This window comes from Pongo pygmaeus, chromosome 4 (genome assembly GCF_028885625.2).
Source record: "Pongo pygmaeus isolate AG05252 chromosome 4, NHGRI_mPonPyg2-v2.0_pri, whole genome shotgun sequence".
Classification (NCBI taxonomy): domain Eukaryota; kingdom Metazoa; phylum Chordata; class Mammalia; order Primates; family Hominidae; genus Pongo; species Pongo pygmaeus.
In genome coordinates, this window is record NC_072377.2 from 120831335 (window position 1) to 120850111 (window position 18777).

The window sequence follows — 18777 nt, forward strand, 5'->3', positions numbered from 1 at the left end:
AATTAGTAAAAGACATTATAATCTGTACCGAGAGTAATTGTGCAAATTCCAGTCTTGTAGTTATGTAGGCACTCCCTGTTATGCATGGTCTTAATTTTTAATATGTATTTTCTTTTAGCTCACTAAAATATCACAGATTTCATACTAATGCAGCTGAAAAGATAAATGTCCTTTCCCATGTTCCCATCAGAGGTCTGTGTGTTCTGGGAGGTTAAAAAATTATAACTCAGCTGTTCCATACCGTATTAAGATTGAAATTTGGCATCCCAGATGTGAATTTGTTTCCAAAATGAAACAGAATCTAGTAATCTTTTTTTAAGAGAAAAAAATATTTTAGAAGCTTATTTTTAAAGTAGACTCATATTGGGTTCATGAGTGCTTTTCAGATAAAATTGTATACAGTTTTATTTAAAACTATTTGGACTTCTGATGGGTAAAACCCCACATTTATCTAAAATTTTTACCTTTAAAAACAGGCTAATGAAAATGCAGAAGTTGTATTACCTTTCTTAATCAGTGACCAAAAATACATGCTTGCCTTTTCTTTAGGTGGTATATTTTCAAAAAAGCTCTCTCTGCCCAAGAGAAATTTATTTTTGCAAAGTAATATTTTATTGTGTGTTTACCGTATGACAGACACAGACCTAGCTCTTGATGTGTAATGACTCCTTTAAACCTCACAATAGCTTTAGATATGTGCCATTATTATCCCCATTTTACAGATGAGGAGACTTCCCAAGGTCACATGCTAACTAGTAAGTTGGGGAACAGGGATTTGAACCTGGGACAAACTGGCTCTGAAGCTCACATTCTTAACTACTATGTGTATTGCCCCTCTGATCATAGTCATTTCCCTAATCTTACATTCACTAAACATTTAATAAGTGCCAATTAATCTATGTGCAGGGCATTATACTAGAGTTGAGTGTGGGGTTGGGGGAGGCGGTGGGGATTGGGGGGATCCAGAGTAGAGAAAAGGGGTCAATAAAGTTTTTTTAAAAAATGCAATCCCTACACGGTTCTGCAGGTCAGATGGACATGACTCAATGACTACAACACAAAGTAAACGCTGCACTTTGCAGATTGGTCCTTCCAGCTTTTGGGAATTGTAGGACCTGTAGTGCAGTGTCTCTGAGGCACGTGGGGCCCTCTGGATGTTTCGCCCAGGCCCGATCTATCTTGTGTAAAGGCCCTCCTGTTCGACTGGAGACATTTCCCAGGACCTTCCTAAAAACATTCAAAATCTGGTGGTAAAAGTCCTTGTGTAAAATTCTGAAGCTAGGCTTCCTCCATCCCTTGCTCCTGTTAGATATAGTGATTCCCAAGTTTCTCTTCAAAGAATACTTGGGGGAAGGGGGTTCTTGTTGAATTATTTCAGTATGTTCAGCCCTCTTATTCTTTGATTCTCCATTTTAAGGTTTAACGATCTGGTTCTCTTTGCCCCCTTGCTTCTAGTTTCAGTAAACCTTTTCCACCAGTTTTAATCATTAGTTTACATCTGTTCCCCTGGTCACCTGCTCTGTCCTGAGTCATCCCGGTCACCTGCTTTGACCTGAGTCACCTCTGGTCACCTGCTGTAACCTAAGTCACCTTTAGTTACTTGTTCCTAACTGTCCTTCCCGCCAAGCCACTCACCCTGCCACTCTGGCTCATACCTCTGCTCTCTTTAAAATAGCCAATTGGAATTAGCTTAGACTGTGCAGTCCAACCCTAGCCAATAGGGGAACGATGCAGAGTTAGGGACCGCCTGTGTCAGGAATAAGAACTCCTTCCCCTCCCTTGTTCAAGTGTGCTTTCGCCATTACTCCATTTACAAGTCACATGCTTCTATAGAAGTAAAAATTGCCTTGCTGAGAAAATTAAATTTATGTTTGAGTGCTATTTCTTTGTGGCACTGAGGAACAAGCATTTCTAACATTCCCAACCTCCTGAGTCAACACCATTTCTTGATGTGATTTATGCCAAACACTTAAGACACTACTGTAGTTTGGATGGATCAAGCCTACTTAATCTTTAATCCTAAAGTAGAAAGAAGCAATTGGGGGCCTTCAGTATAGAAAGCAGGGTCAGGCGGCCAACAAAGGGAATATGAATGTATAACCAAGTCACTGAGATACTTTTATGCAGGTGCAAGAAATTTATGTCAAAGTGGCCACAAGACTGTTTAATAGGAGACAGACAAATGTAACTCCAAGTTTACTGCTAGAAACCAAAGTTTTGTGTGAAATCTTGAATTTATGGGGAGGGAGAGAGGGTAGCCTGTAACCTGCCTGTTCTTTTTCTGATCCCTTCCCCCCAGTCCTGAACCGCAGGAGATTGAGCCCCTTTGGGCTTCGGTGACCCCATCACTGGGGTGTGTTTACTTGATGGTCGATTTTGCTGTACTGGACACTCCCTTTCCCATTTCATAACCATCCTGTAACACATGCTGACTCTTTTCCCTTCCCTTCTCTTTTCCCTAGGAAAATCAATGAATCAGTAAAGACTTATCAGTACTGGAAAAGAAAAAAAAAAGTCCTCTGTATGTCACGATGCTTTGTTATTCTCTCAAACTCCAGTGGACATTAATAACAATCCCTCTGGATGTGGTTGCTCTGAAAGAGCCGGCTCTTAGCATTTTGTCACACTTAGCCAATTGTTAAGGTATCATTAACAGGGACCCAGACAGAGATGACAGGTGTAAACAGTTTATAATTTACAAAGTGCAGGATCAGGTTTCTCCACCCCCTCTGCCAAGAGCTCACAAACACATCTCAACTTGGCCCTGTGTAGGCATGGCAGAAATTCTTACAGGATTGTTTGCAAATAAATCCTATCATGCATCTATTTGGTAAAGTTTTGGCCTTTTGATCTTTTACTGTTAATTCAAACTATGCAAAGCTTTGAGTTAATTGCTAAGTCAACATTTCAAAATGCTCTGTACAACTAAATACACACATGTGCCCTGGAACCCTCTGAATGGGCTTTCTACTCTATGTCATAGATTTTCTTCTTTGTTTTTCCTTTTTTTTTTTTTTTTCCCCGCTAGTCATGCATTGGAGATGGCAGGTTTGAAATGCCTAACACTTGAAGAGACTCGACACTGCTGCTCTGTGCACAGATGTGGGATTTCTTACGCCTTTTTAGTCAGACCTACTTAGCTGCCTTCTGCATTTTTCAATGCTGACATGTTTCAGTAAAACTTTGACTAACTGGAATACTTGGGGGAAGGGGGTTCTGGTTGAATGATTTCCTGGTTAAACTAAAAGTTATTTAGAAAGCCCTTTTTATTGAAAATCTTTCCAAAGTATATCAGCATACTTTTCTCTGGAGTGAGGCGGCAGTGTCAGAGAAAAATTGTACAGTATGTAGCTGTTTGGAAGGACTGTGAAACAAATTTAGCAAAGCTGCTAACTGCTTATCAGTCCTTTCTCTAGCTGGAAAGCAGCCCCTCTCAGTATCCTGAGGCAGCTAAACCCTACTACTCTCTTCAAAATTTATTTTGCCTTTTAAGCAGATGCCTGGATCTTTACCAGGGGACAAACAAAGGTCCTGAGGCCAGCAGCCCTCACCTTTCATCCCTCACACCTCCAGGTTTCACTCCCTCTAGTCTCCACTTAGGTCCATGGCTGCCTCTCCTTCACCTATGCTGGGAATTCATTCTCTCCAGCCTCCACAAGGCAGCCATCTCTATGCCCTTTCTCTGGTAGTTTCATTCTCTCCAGCCTCCATGAGGCAGCCATCTCTATGCCCTTTCTCCGGTAGTTTCATTCTCTCCCAATTCACTGATACTCCCTAAATATGCCTGTCTCCCTATTCCAAATGAACCTTTCTCTCCATCTTTTCTTCCCTTGAGGGCAAAGTCCTTTCCTTCATTGCCAAACACCTTGCAAGGGTGGGCACAACCTACATTTACTTCCTAACCTCTTAATCATTCTAAAACTGTCTTTTTCTTCCTTCTGTAACTTCACCAAAACTACTCTCAAAAAGGCGATCATATCTACTGGATCCTATGGCCTTATCTCAGCAAGCCTTACTGATTCTTCCAAAATTTAGCTAGAATTCCTTCCCTTCCCTGTCTTTGCTGCCACCATTTTGTTTTGCTGAAATTCACATGTGTGCAGCATAAATCAGACCATGTCACTCACCTTCAATGCTTCCCACTGCACTTATAACAACACACAGACTCCACATCTACATGGCTCACAACTCCGATGCTCAGCTCCGGAGAGCTCATGCCTCCTTCTCCACCACATTCCAGCCTGTCTTTTGAGTCCTCAAATATCCTGGATCACACTCCGCTCCCTCTCCCCAGTGAAGTCTTCCCCTCACTGCTCCTGGCTGGCTTCACCACCTTCAGGTCTTAGCTTAAACGTTACTGCCTAGGACAGAGCTTCTTTGACCGAATCATCATCTATGTGGGTTCCTGATAGCCCCTCCTCACCACACCGCTCTTTTTAATGTACCCCGTTCTCTCCTTTCATGCTAGCGACCATAAGCTGTAGTGGGAAACGAGCTTTTATGTTTACTGGATGGTTGATCTTTTGTCCCCGCTAGGCTATGAGTTCCTTGAGTCCTTGGATCATGTCCCTTTTTTCACTGGACACCCACTGCTTAGCCCAGGAATGGGCACGTTATTACTGAATGAATGAATGAACAGATGAAGACTTTATACTTTTCTGCAGAAGGACTGTCTAGAAGGACTACAGAAATCTGACCAGACAAGTAACTCAAAAAAGAGTACCTGAAGAAATTCAAATTTTAGGTTTTGTAGCATTTGAAATGTCAGAAAAGATGTTCACTCATCCTTGCATATACATAAATCAGGCCTCTCAGCCTGGGGGAGAAAAGCATTTAGCATAATACAAATACATATCCTTTTGCAGGAAATACACAAACATTGTGTTGGGAGTAGTAACTAGGATGGCCTGAAGGAAGGAAGGAGGGCAGCCTGGCAATGGACTGCTGCTAGCACACAGCACAAAAGCCCGGAAGGAGAAGGAAGTGGAGTGATGGTGGGGAGAGTTTTACCCAGATGGGGAGGCCAAAGTTAGACCAACTAATAAGGTCACTGACCTGCGGGAGAAACAGAGAAGCTGGGAAGAAAGTGGGATGCAGAACTGCAAGTCCTGCACAACACAAAGTTGTGTTTGCAGCTGGTTAGGGGAAGAGGACAGAAAGGATTTGGGTGGAGATAAATAGAAACTGCAGTGATGAGCAAAATGCATGGTGGCATGAGGAGGTTGCAGTAAGCATGTATGAGTAAGCAGCAGGAGTTTCTAGTAAGTATGTGATCTTTGGAGTTTGAATGATTAGAAACTGTGATCAAGGTAATATCACAATTATGCTAACTATCCTATCCTATCAGCTAAGGTTCAAGGGGACCCACAAAGAATCATCATTTATAACTGATGTTCTGCTAATTCCGTGGGGTCCTGACACACCTTGAAAAACAGGGCTAAGACTGAGCTGAGGGGGATGTTGAAAGAGGCAGCACCTTTCAACAAATGTCCAGCTATTACATAGGTCATGTTATAACTGCAGTTGTGGAGCTTCTGCTACAGAGACTGCTGCTATAAATGATTCTGTAAAACAGATTACACCTACTCTCTTGATTTTTCAACAATTCAGATTTTCATATACTGAGACTGCTTAAAGCAGAAGTCTTCTATGCCATTCTAAAGCAAGAAGATATGCTGGTCATTTTGCATAGCCCTTTTAGTTTTTAGGCATTTTTAAAATGCTTAAAAAATTAAATACCAACCCCCAAATAACTCAATCAACTCAATCCTATTGACTCAAAAGGAAATGGTTTCAGATAAAGATGCCCACATGGCTTTTAGTTCACCCTGTTCTTTCTACCTACAAGTAACATAATAATTTCCTTTGCATAGGAAAGTTCTTAGAATTATCAGTCATGAAAACAGATGCTGGGCACAGAGGTGAAGCAGCAGCCAGCATCAGTAAATTTGCCATTATTAAACCGCCCACCGCCACCCTCAACCCCATTCCCACCCCCTGTTGGAATTGGATTAGCCTTCTGGTATTATTTTAAGAGTGATTGGAATTTAATTTTAGTTAGGAAGAACTGAGTCCATTGTTTACTTACAAACAAAAAAAAAAAGAATCCTCTCTCCAGCACTAGGATTCCTGCTTGGCTGGTTTTAAATAGATGAAGCTAACCAGATATTTACCATCAGCTTGGTGAAGAAAGAGACATTGTCCTGGGGAGCCAGAGTCATGGGAACTCAGTCCACACAGTAATGCATTGCGAACTGTGAGTGGACTATGACCAATCAAAGTCTCACTGTACATTTCACGGAGGTGGGACCAAAAGACGAAAGAAAAAAATCCCCTAAGTGCCAGCATGTTGGGAATGCCTCATTGCAATAAAATTGTGAAACTAATGCTGGCAGGCAAACAACAAAACACAACAACTGCCACAAACTGCAATATGCTTATCAGGGTCTGACCAAGAAAAAAGGCCCCCGATCTTCCACAGAGGACACTGGCAAAAATCCCAGGTCCTGCAACTCCTGAATAGCTCCATGTGCCGTGTTCTCTTCAGGTACTGCATTGTCCGCGGGAGATGTTCTCAGCAGTCAAGGAACAGCTGCACAATGCAAGCAGCCTCTGAATGGTCGAAAAGCTTTTTATTCAGGCCTCGTGTGATTTCTTAAAAAAAAAAAAAAAAAGCAAAACTGGTGTTCTTTTGTGCTGTACAAAGGCAGCACTTTGCTGACTCCAAGTTCAAGACTCATGGGCTATTAGGAGAGGAAAGATGGACATTGTATTAGCATGTGTGAAAAAAAAGAATAGGCGTTCCTTTAAACCAAGTCCATAATAAGAGCAGCCTGGTATTTGGAACACCTACTTAGCTGGAAGCAGCTCCAACAGCAGTTAGAAGGTAAGTGTTTGCAACAGTTACACACACATGCACACATGCATGCACACATATAGACCCACCAACAGGGAAACTGCAGCATGTGTTCATAATAAATACATTCCTTGAGAATAGGGCAGCAAAAGAAAATATAATCACAGAAAAGTTAGAACTGGGAGAGATGTGTGAACTAAGAGGCATGTGACCTTAGTTTGTAGACAAGCTGTTCTTCCAGAGAAGTTAAATGACTTACTCAAAGACACATGGATACTTCATCAAATCAAGTTCTGAACACCACTTAGGAAGGATGTCTTGGTGCTTCCTGCTCTGCACGTGAAGCAGTGTTGAGGGGTCTGTGGAGACCAGGTCAGGGGTTCTAGCATCAGTCTAATCTGAACTAGAACCCCTAGGATGTATCAGTGGTAGGGTTTCAACTCCAGGGTTTCCAGTTGCATGACCTAGAGAAAAATTCCTTTCTTCTTCAGAATTTCAACAGATTTAATCCCCAAATGGGGATAAAGTAACTTGTGCCTTTAGAGTTGCCACAAAGATTAATTGAACAAAGAGCCAACATTAAATAAATGTTGGTGACTATGCTTATTGCCATTAGGAGTAGCCATAAAGGTGGTATTTTCATCTTCTCAGAAATTTCAACACATTTAGAAAAAAAGGGAGAAAAGAAACAGGAAATACACAGAGAATAACCATATAGGTATACAAGTAAGCATATGGGGAAAATACAGAGAATTAATGCAGACAGGTGGCACAAACAAAAAGTTTAATAGCTTCATTTGCTCCTAAAAACTTGGAACAGGCCAGGTGCAGTGGCTCATGCTTATAATCCCAGCACTTTGGGAGGCCGAAGCGGGCTGATCACGAGGTCAGGAGATCGAGACCATCTTGGCCAACATGGTGAAACCTCGTCTCTACTAAAATAAAAAAAATTAGCTGGGTGTGGTGGTGCATGCCTGTAATCTCAGCTACTTGGGAGGCTGAGGCAGGGGAATCGCTTGAACCCAGGAGGCGGAGGTTTCAGTAAGCTGAGATCACGCCACTGCACTCCAGCCTGGCTACAGAGCAAGACTCCGTCTCAAAAAACAAAACAAAACGAAACAAAACACAAAAAAATAAACTTGGACCAAATACTTTACACATGAATATTATGCCTCTTATCCATCTGTATGGGCTCATTGGTTTGAGTTTTTTTTTTGGCAATGATAGGTATTTGTTGATCCTTTAAAAGCATTTTGTCTTCCTCAAAACAATTTATTGCTGAATATTTCATTTTTTTTTTATGAGCAGTGGGTGTCCTCAACTTGGACTGCCAAGACGCAACACCACTTTCTGTTCTGAGATGTCAGACTCACACGTGAAGCCACCTCAGCGTGTTGGGATAATGAATTATTTTCAGGTCCATGTTTTACAAGGTACTTCTAGCCCTGTTATTTTACACATGTCCTGAAGATAGTTCTGTTCAGAGGAACAGAATTTCAATTAGATGTGTTTTTGCCTTCAACAAAAGTTTGTAATTTTTTTATCTGTTCTTAAACTCATTATACATTTGTTAGAATGTACTTCTTAGCAGCTACTCTTCGTGTACTTATATTAAATATACTAATAATACATGACAACCTTCTCATGATAAAATAAATAAATAAAATAAACATTTTAGACAAAACTAAAGTCCTGCTTGACCATCACCTTGTCACCATCACCATCATCATCTTGGACCTTTCACCCTGCAATACCCCTGGCCTATTCCACAACAGGGGCACCCTATTACCATGCTGTTTCCTATGCATTTTCTAGAGTTTTCTTTTCCTTCTTTGCCTTTGCTTGTTTGTTAAACAAATATCCTTTTTTTGTAAATAAATTATTGGAGTTGGCATATTTTTCATTGGAAGTAATTCATAGCAACTAAGAAAATATTTTCAATTGGGTGTTTGCAATCAAGCAAATTTTTCTCCATTATATAGAAGATAATTTCAGGCATCTACACCCTATTCTTCTTATCTACCACAACCCAATATCCCCAAAATGGCAGTGCTAGAGTTCAAGCCTAGACAATATTTATTTCTTTGGCCCTAGACAACTTTTCTCAACAGGCTTTTAGCCATGACGATCTGGGCAAGCTTTATACAGTGGTCCTGCTTCCTAAAGTTGGAGGCAATCCTGGGTTGATTCTGTAACTTTTGTTTTTGTAGCTTTCCTTCTGAAGTATATATCACATATTCCTAATTCTAAGGTTGCTAAAGATCTATAGACTATTGAGTAGACACATAATCTGACGTGCTATGAAAGCATTTTCCCTGTTTTGCAATCTGAGAACAAAACAAATCATTGATAGTCATGACTTGTAAGAATCCTCTTGCCCCTGCAGCTGTACTGGGCCGTGTGCAGAGCTTCCATCCTGCTTCTTAGGTTGTACTCCTGAGAAATGGCTACCTAGATTCTAGTAGGGTTAACTTGTCCTTCAGTGCAATACATTTTAATAATTCTGTGCGTGTCTGTGTGTGTGTGTGTGGACTTTCTTTAATTTTACTCCTGTAATCCCCTTCAAATCGCACTAAAATATATATAATAACTGATGGATTTCCTTCAACAACTTGATCTTCACCACTAGAATGGTGAAAACCATTTCCATCAGTGGTGGAAATTATTTTTCAGGATTTTTGCAGTTCAGATACTTTACATTTAATTATTATTTTACTTCTGGCCTGAACTTTTTGTTAACCTCTTGGTTTTTATATAAAATTTTAATTATTTAAGTCTTGAGTCATGCCAGTTTTTCTTCCAGTGTATCTTAAACTCACAGGAGATATAGAATGCATTTTGCTTTTGTCTAGTTAAAGTAAAGTTTTAGTTTATTGAGTAAATGTTTTTGGGAATTTTCTCATCTCACTATTTTCTGTTAGTTTTCCTTTCATTGCAAGTTCTTTTTTTCTTATTTTCTTGCACTAAACTGCATACGTTTTACAAAACCCCTTTTCTTCCACTGGTTGGTTATGTAAAAGATTGATCTTTATATGCTCAGTCTGATATTTTTTCCAAAAAATGTGACAGGATTCAAATACTCATTATTTTCAAGGCATGTAGTTATATATATAAAACAGTATATTTTAAATCGGGAAAAGTATGCATTATCATGCCTTTGATTCACAATCACTTCAAATACCACTTTAAAAGTAGATGAGTAAAAATTACGGTAAATGCAAACCAAACTAGGCTCTGCCATCAGTACAAACTTATGCTTGCACAGCATGGAGGCTGTTTTCTGTCCCCTGCCTGTATGTTGCTTCCACCATTTGGAGGTCTCTATCCCTGGATAAACTCCTGCTTTAGGTGTTCACAAAAGATCCCTTGATTTCTGGCTATAGCTTCAGTTTCTGGCCATTCCTCCTGGGAAGGCCTGGTCCCTTTCATACTGTGAAGTCTAGAAGACATGAATCCCCCCATCATTCCCACATGTCACTTTAATCTCTATTAGAAACATATATGGCAAGATAGGGGCTGGGGGCAGAGTTTGGCCCCACATGTCCCCGTTTTCTTGTAATCAAGCATCCCTCATATTTCCTAAAGACTGATGTTGTGTATATGCATGTTAGATACCTATTTCAAGAGTGAGAGAGAGAGGGAAAAAACTTGGCCCAAACTATCTTTTTTCACTCCAGTGTCTTCCTTGGCAGTTTATTCTCATCTGACTGGCACCAATACCTGCCAACAACTTCTACTTCGGATCAGTCTTTTGGCACTTAAGATGATAGTATATTTCTACATGGCTGAATGCAGACGGGAAAAAGTCCTGTGTAAATAATATATTCCATTAGCAACACTGAACTGATGTCAAAGTTCTCGATCCATCTCAGGACAACAGAATTCACAATCATGATAATATTAAGATGACAATAAGCGACTTACGGGGGATATTGTTCTGCCCCACTTGATACTATTTGGAAGAAACTACAGGAGTCAAATCTACACCATGTCTTTTTCAGGCTGCAAATGCTTGGTAACATTCATGTAGATCAGCGGTGATGGGTGTTGGGGTGGAGGGTGAACACAACAGTTGAATCACATGCTAGCCTGGCTAAACAGAATGCTGATTGGTGATGATCAATGTGTCCAGTGCATTCTAAATTCAAAGTATGGCAGATTCAAATTAACACCACACATCTTTATCTAAACCTACTGTGTCAGTTTTCAGAAACCCTAGAGGTAAGAGGGGTAAGAATCACCAAAATTCTTATTTATTGTTTTCATGTTTACTAACATTCAACAACACTTGAAAGCAATGTTCTGAAAGGAAGCAACCACATACTAACATGACATAATAAAGTGTTAAACACTGTGCATGTTCCTCTACTAAGAGGTCACCCACACAAGTTCATTCCGTCAGTACTAAGTTCGCATTATTGTCATTCCAAGTTCAAAGACTAATTAATAGTTAGAACAGGCCGGGTGCAGTGGCTCACACCTGTAACCCCGGCACTTTGGGAGGCCGAGGTGGGCTGATCACCTGAGGTCAGGAGATCGAGACCAGCCTGGCCAACATGGCGAAACCCCATCTCTACTAAAGATACAAAAATTAGCTGGGCGTGGTGGCGTGCACCTGTAATCCCAGCTACTCAGGAGGCTGAGGCAGAAGAATCATTTGAACCCGGCAGGTGGAGGTTGCAGTGAGCTGAGATCACGCCACTGCACTCCCGCCTGGGCAACAGAGTGGGACTCCATCTCAAAACAAACAAACAAACAAACAAAAAAATAGCGTGAACCCGGCAACATTTTACATATGAATGAGTATCTAGGGCAGAAAAAGAACGTAAGTTCTTTAAGATGCTTTATTTATCCAGTTATGAAGTCTCATGTGCAGAAGCACATGTCATATCTTGGCAAATACATTAGTAGTGCCCATTCATTTTCTTCTCCATGTTATCTGAGGACTCTGTCCCTGCTGCTGGGACAGTAGCCTGGGGAACCATCAGGCATTGAGTCTCTTTGTATATGCCCTCTTCATTTGAGATACAGAAATTGGTGTAGAATTTTTTTTAAGACTTTGCATAGGGAATCTCAGATAATTATTTCTTACATCCTTTACAGCTGTTACCTGCTAACCAAATCATGTGTCAGTCTGAGAATTGTGCACCAAAGTCTGCTGCCATAACTGATCAATATTCTGGTGTTTATATAAGTCAGAATTCTGGATACTTCTTTGAAAAATAAAGTATCTTTTAAAGGACATTCAGCATTACCTTTTTTCTTCTTCATTACTCTATTGCACTTTATTTCCCATGAGATCCCTCCCCGACCTTTTACAGGCATATATCATTTTTAATAGCCTTTTTTAAAGGACCCTCACTGTCCCTTTATCTTTCATTAATAGGATCCAGAGAATATTTGTTTTCTTCCCTCTCATTTACTTTAGACTGCAGAGAATTTAAAAGCACCATGGGCCATACATCTACTGCATCAAAGAAATGAAAACAAAATTTAGAAACCCAAAAAAGTGAAATATCACACTCTGCTAGGATTCTAAGAGAATCTGGATTTCTTTGACAGTGGAGTTTGACCATTTGCAGAAAGTGGAGCACAGCAAAACCTGTGAGGGTTACCATTATCTTAAACCCTGAGTCGAGCTGGTTTCTGCATCACACTTAGAGAAACAGTAAGTGCCTGGGCTGAACAGCACAGTGCATAAGGAAGCGAGGGCAGCAGCTCTCTTCTGTTCAGGACTATTCTGTTTGCTTCACTTCCCTGGCCTGGCAATCACTTCCTTTAATTCCAGAGGCTGCTGCTTCAGCAGCACTTGAAGCCTTTCTCTGATTTTTTTTTTTGGGGGTCATTTTGAAGATAGCATCATTATTTTCCATTTGCAGCACTGAGATTCTGTAAAGGTAGGTATATTTGAATACTCATAGAGCCCAAATAGCATATCATAAAGTTGAAGAATTTTTTTTCTTCTAAGCTCATAAAATAGTAGCTTTTCTCTTTCAAGACGATGTCAATTTTATCTTTCAACTACTATGGGAGGGATGATTGGTTTTTCTGTGTTATGACTATAACTGGATTCCTTGAAGACATAGAAGTGCTAACTTTCTACTTCACAACTAACTAAATTTTACTTCATGTTTTTGGAAAATTCTTACAAGGCACTTGGGTCCAGTGAAACCTCCTCCCCTGCTCCCTCCTACCTGGCCTGTGAGCAAAGCGACCCAGTTCAGAAAAGGTTCTCTCCCACTTCAAACTTCACTATGCTCACGTTTTTCACGTTTTCCTATGTTCGTGTTCACTGCAGATGTGTATTAAACTTCCATTTTTCTCTTGTTTAGTTTATACTGAAAATACTTTTCTTCTTAGAATAATTCTCACTACTCTGGAAACATAACTGGCTACATAGAAATACTGACTAATATAAAAACAATGCTTATCTCTAACATCTAGTGTTATCTTTTAAAATAAGGCCAATAATTTCATCTTTTAATTCACAACGTGGTCAAGACTGATTAATACATGATGACTGTTTAATCTTCTCCAAAGGTTTACAAACCGACTAGTTGCATGACCCTTCAGGGCTGTTTTAACACAGATTAGGTAGCAGAAATACCACTTCCACATGCTGACACAAGTTTGTGCTGGCAGAAGAAAAAGAAAAGTAAATGGGACAATATGATAAGGCAAGCAGATGTGTTTGGATAATGTGGTCAAGCCTCAATGCTCCTGACCAAGTCTCCAATGTGGTTAAATTGATGCCAAAACTAGCACGTTTTACTTTTACAGTAGACGTTGCAGGCTTTCTCTTCTCTACTTCTCTATTAAGTTCTTTAGTCTTCTGAACTGCTGTTAAAATACATTTGCAAGGTCTTTGCTTATATGACAGTAAATATTCTCTGTGGCATTACTAATGCAGATTAAATGCATCCTAGTAGAAATAGGAAAAAAGAATTCTCTTTGGCCCCTAATGAAATAACCGAGGTACTTGATTTTGAAGGCTTTCCTCCCAACCACTTCCACTATGGGTGGTCTTTCCTTGTCAAAGTTAGTTTCTAGGATCACTGAGAAATTTCCTTTCTCATCCTCTTTCCTAAGGCTGGTGGATGCAGCGCTGCTTGGATGCGGGGTCTACAGCATGGATGCAGTTTACAGAGGTCTCCTGAGGTCTCCCATCTACCACATGGGATTGAGGTTGTTTGTTTGTTTTGGAGACATGGTCTCACTCTGTCACCTAGACTAGAGTGTAGTAGCATGATCATGGTTCACTGCAGCCTCAACATCCTGGGCTCAAGCAATCCTCCCACCTCAGCTGAGATAACAGGTATGTGCCACCATGCCCAGCGAAATTTTTGAATATTTTTCTTTTTTTTTTAGAGATGGAGGTCTCATTATGTTGCCCAGGCTGGTCTCCAGCTCCTAGGCGCAAGTGATCCTCCCGCCTCAGCCTACCAAAGTGCTGGGATTACAGGCATGAGCCATTGCAACTGGCCAACTGAGATCATTATGTCAAAAAGTTGCAAGGACAAGAACAGATTTGTGATTACTGTGATATCACCATTTCTAGTCAATGTTTCTCTATCTTGGTATTTATTGCCTTTAGACTTTGGCATAAAAGGTGAAGTGGCAGAGGATTTATCTGCAGCCTCACCCTCCACTGATAGAGGCAACCATGCCAGGGGGAAAGCAGTTTATTTACATACCACTGTTAAATATAGTGAAACCCAAGCTTCTCTTCAAAGAATCAGTATGTCAGTATGCTCAGCTCTCTTATTCTTTGATTCTCCATTTAAAGTTTAACTTCCTGGTTCTCTTGGCCTTCTTGCTTCTAGTTTCAGTAAACAACTTTCCTGCCAGTCCTAATCAGTAGCTCACATCTGTTCCCCTGGTCACCTGCTCCATCCTGACTCGTCGGACACCAGCTTTGACCTGAGTCACCTCTGGTCACCTGCTCCATCCTGACTCATCCTAGTCAACTGCTCTGACCTAAGTCACCTTTAGTTACCTGTTCCTAACTGTCCTTCCTGCCAAACTACTCACCCCACCACTCTGGCTCATACCCCTGGTCTCTTTAAGATAGCCAGTCAGGTTTAGCTTAGAATGTACAGTCTGGCTCCAGCCAACGGAGACAGGACACAGTAGCAGGGACAAGCTGCGTAAGGGATAAAAATTGCTTCCCTCAGCCGGGCACGTGGCTCATGCCTGTAATCCCAGCACTTTGGGAGGCTGAGGTGGGCGGATCACCTGAGGTCAGGAGCTCGAGACAAGCCTGGCCAACATGGTCAAATCCCGTCTCTACTAAAAAACTACAAAATTTACCTGGGTGTGGTGGCAGACACCTGTAATCCCAGCTACTTGGGAGGCTGAGTCAGGATAATTGCTTGAACCTGGGAGGTGGAGGTTGTAGTGAGCCGAGATTGCGCCATTGCACTCCAGCCTGGGGGACGAGAGCGAAACCTCATCTTAAAAAAAAAAATTGCTTCCCTCCTTTGTTCAGGTATGCTCTGACCATGTTCCATCTGCAAGGAGCACCCTTTCTGCAGAAAGTAAAAATTGCCTTACTGAGAAAACTAAATTTATGTTCAAGTGCTATTTCTTTGTGGCACCAGGGAACAAGCATTTGACATTTCTACCACCACCTAGTGGGCTTGGCTGCTATGGAAAATTGGCAGCTCCAAAAGGGAAACTGGAGACAAGAACCGATCTAGTCTTTGGATGAAGACTTGGAGATGCCATTCAAAAGAGGTGCTCTAAAGACAGGCATCTTTTTGTCCTCCCATCTTCATGGCTCTATCTAGTTCTGCCATTCATCATAACTCTGCAGGGTTAATGGCGTAAGTCCTCATTTGCCTTTTAAAGTCAAGGGACACAGTAGAGCTATCTCAGGAGGCTAAGATGGTTCATTTTGGAAACAAGATGCTTCAAGAAAATAATAAATCATTTCAATAATAAGTATATGTTGGAAACCAAGGGCAGAATCTTTGTTTACCAGAGTCAAAGCTCTAAAACCTGGTGATAACCATAATCCCAAAGGCCACTGAGATTAGGATCATTCTTCATATTATCAGGCTTTCTTATCTCAGCTCCATCTGCCCACATGGCCTTGGGGCTCTTACGCAAGTACTGGCTTCCTATGACACAGAGTCACAAGCTCAGAGTCACAGGCTTGTAAAGGTCCATGTAGTGACTTCCCTGAGACACTCTGATTGCTTTACAACTTGAAAGATAAACTACTAACAAACATCTGTACATGCCTATAATGAGTTAGCTCACTAGCTAAAAAAAAAGTCTGCTCCTTCTTTTCCTAGGATAACCCTACTACTGCACCCCACACTGTATGTGTCCTCACATCTTGTGTCCATGTGTTCTTTCAGTCAATGTCTCTCAAATAAGAATGTGTATGCCAATCACCTGAAGATCTTGTTAAAATGCAGATTCATATCCAGGCACTCTGGTACCAGGCCTGAGCATCTACATTTCTAATAAACTTTTGGGTGGTGCTCATGCTGCTGGTTCAGGAGCAAGGCTTTAGATTACTTGTCAAGCTGACCATAGGGATGTAACTAGGTAATCACTGGGAGCTCTTTTGTGCAGCCAGCAGACCACTGCACTGCCTGGAAAGCCCCCACACTCATTACAGATCCTGATCTTAACTCCACTCCAATGAACATAACAGCACAAGGGAGAATTACAGGGCTTCCAAACCTCAGAGCCTGCAAACTATACTGAGCCCACCTATTTTCCCTGATTCCATCTCCTCTCACTTTAACCATTCCCACCTTTTTATTGCTCATTATTGCTAGTCTGAGCAAACACAAGCTTCAGCCTGATAAGCAATCAACTGACTTTTCCATATAGATTCTCATGAAAAACAAAAAGGAAAGGGAACAAAATGGAAAGGTGTTATATATTGAATTTATTTTAGGTTCCAACCCTATTTTTTTTCCTTAGGCTTATTGTCTGATTTCCATTAAGTCATTTCTGTTTGCTGTTTGCCTTTGAGTCAGTTTTTCCTGGTACTCTAAAAGGACTTTAAAACAATTTTTAAAAAATCTATTAGCCTCAAAAGAATTTATCTTTTTTATTCTAGTGGCATTAAATAAATGCTAGGTAGTACTGTGGACATGCATACAAGTGTCCTGAAGAGGTATAGCATTGATGTTGCTGAGAAATCTCATATTCACTTTTATGGAAATCTTTGCTTTGATCCTTCCAAGTCATCTTTATTGAATTGCTAGCCAAAGCATGCACTAAACCCTCTGAATGTATTCATCCTACATTTGTATGTTTATTTTTCAAGATTCAAACATAGAAAATTAACTCCTAAGAATTTGAAATGCCAGCAAATTTGAGACATGTGTTGTAGAAAATAAGTGGTTCTGACACATTATTAAGGTGAAAAGGCCAGTATTTTTAGAGCATTCATCATTTTCCCCTCATTTTTTTAACTATTTCATAAATATTCTCTAAGTAATATACTGGTTAAGAAGAGGCCTTTGTTTTATCTATTAAGGAAGCTTCTGCAACAGAAGCTTTTATTTCATAACAGTATTACTAACAATGTCTTTGGATCTAAACCAGGGGATAAAATCCAATGATGTAAACTGCTATGTATCTGATTAAAAAAAAAAAGCCAAATGATCCCCTGAGCCAACACCCGTGAATGTAAAGTGTTCTGCAAATAAGGAAGGAACATGATCAGCACTGTTAATTAAGGTATATTATACTCAGATCCTTGCAATATGTAAACCGCACTTTGAGAGGAGCTAAAGTGCTTCTAGGGGCTACAAATTAATGCCATCTCCAAAAGTGCTGAACCTTATCCCCGGCCTCACATTTGTGCTGGGGACTCTGACTTCCTGGCTACCATGGTTATTTTGAAGACCACCTATCCTATCACTTACATTTACATCTGCAAACAGGGATGTCTGGCACCCCTGAAACTTAATTTCCCGGTTTGGGGTTGACCAGTCTTGAATTGGCTCCAAAGCTCTGTGGTATCAATACAGCTGGACACTACAGGCAAGTTATAATGCCTTCGTCTTCCTTGACGGCTTTCTTCTCTTGACTTGAGATTTGATTTACGGACCTTAGTTCTTGCTTCCAGGGAAGGCTATCACACTCTCGATACTGTACATTTAGATGCCATGCCCAAGGTGGCTGAACAGTAGTTCTCCAGACTCATGGTGCATTTCAGTGGACATCACATTTCTCATCACACTGGAGCAGAAAACTTGCTTTGGAGTGGTATATGGAGTGAAGTTCCAAGGTCCTGCTTGGGTTCTGGAGGGTGACTACAGGCTGCGAATACATCTCAGGGTTTCTGGGAGTCAGGAATTATAAAACAGGCTTCTTGGTATTTGTGTTACTTTCAAGGCTTTTCTCAACTTATGGTGTATAAATATAATGCTGCACACCACGGAAAAGTTATTGTGTTTAAACAATACATTTTTCATTGATATAGCTTCTTCAGCTCAAGAGTTTTAAGATATGTTTCCAAAAATCCCCTTTCCAATGGGAAAATTGAGGCCAAGAAACAACTGCCCACAGATAAGACCAAGTCAACAGAAGAGATAAGAAGACAACCTTATTCTCTCTGCCTGGATGGCTTCAATTCACCTTAAAACAGTATTGCTTTGCACAGTTCTGTTCTGCAAAAGGGTTTTATCCAATGGCATTATCCAATATCATTTTAAACGCTATGCTTAAATGAATGCTGCCTTGGAAACTAAAAGAATAAGAGGACAGGCCTGGCCTTCTCTATCTGCAATTTCTACTTCTAGAAAGAAGTATACAATAAGTAAAGCATGATCTTGTAGATAGAGTACTCTAAACCACTGATTTAAAGGTTCTCAGTGCTAGCTGATGGAAAGACCAAATAAGCACTTTTCAGGCTCTCTGATGAATCAACGAAAAATGCAAATAAAAAT

The 18777-nt window shown here is 40.6% G+C and overlaps 1 protein-coding gene across 2 annotated transcripts in view; it reads right to left on the minus strand.

The window, feature by feature from the left end:
• The window catches only part of SEMA6A (semaphorin 6A), a 130590-nt gene that overhangs the window by 86587 nt on the left and 25226 nt on the right, over positions 1–18777 (minus strand). The window lies entirely within an intron of this gene.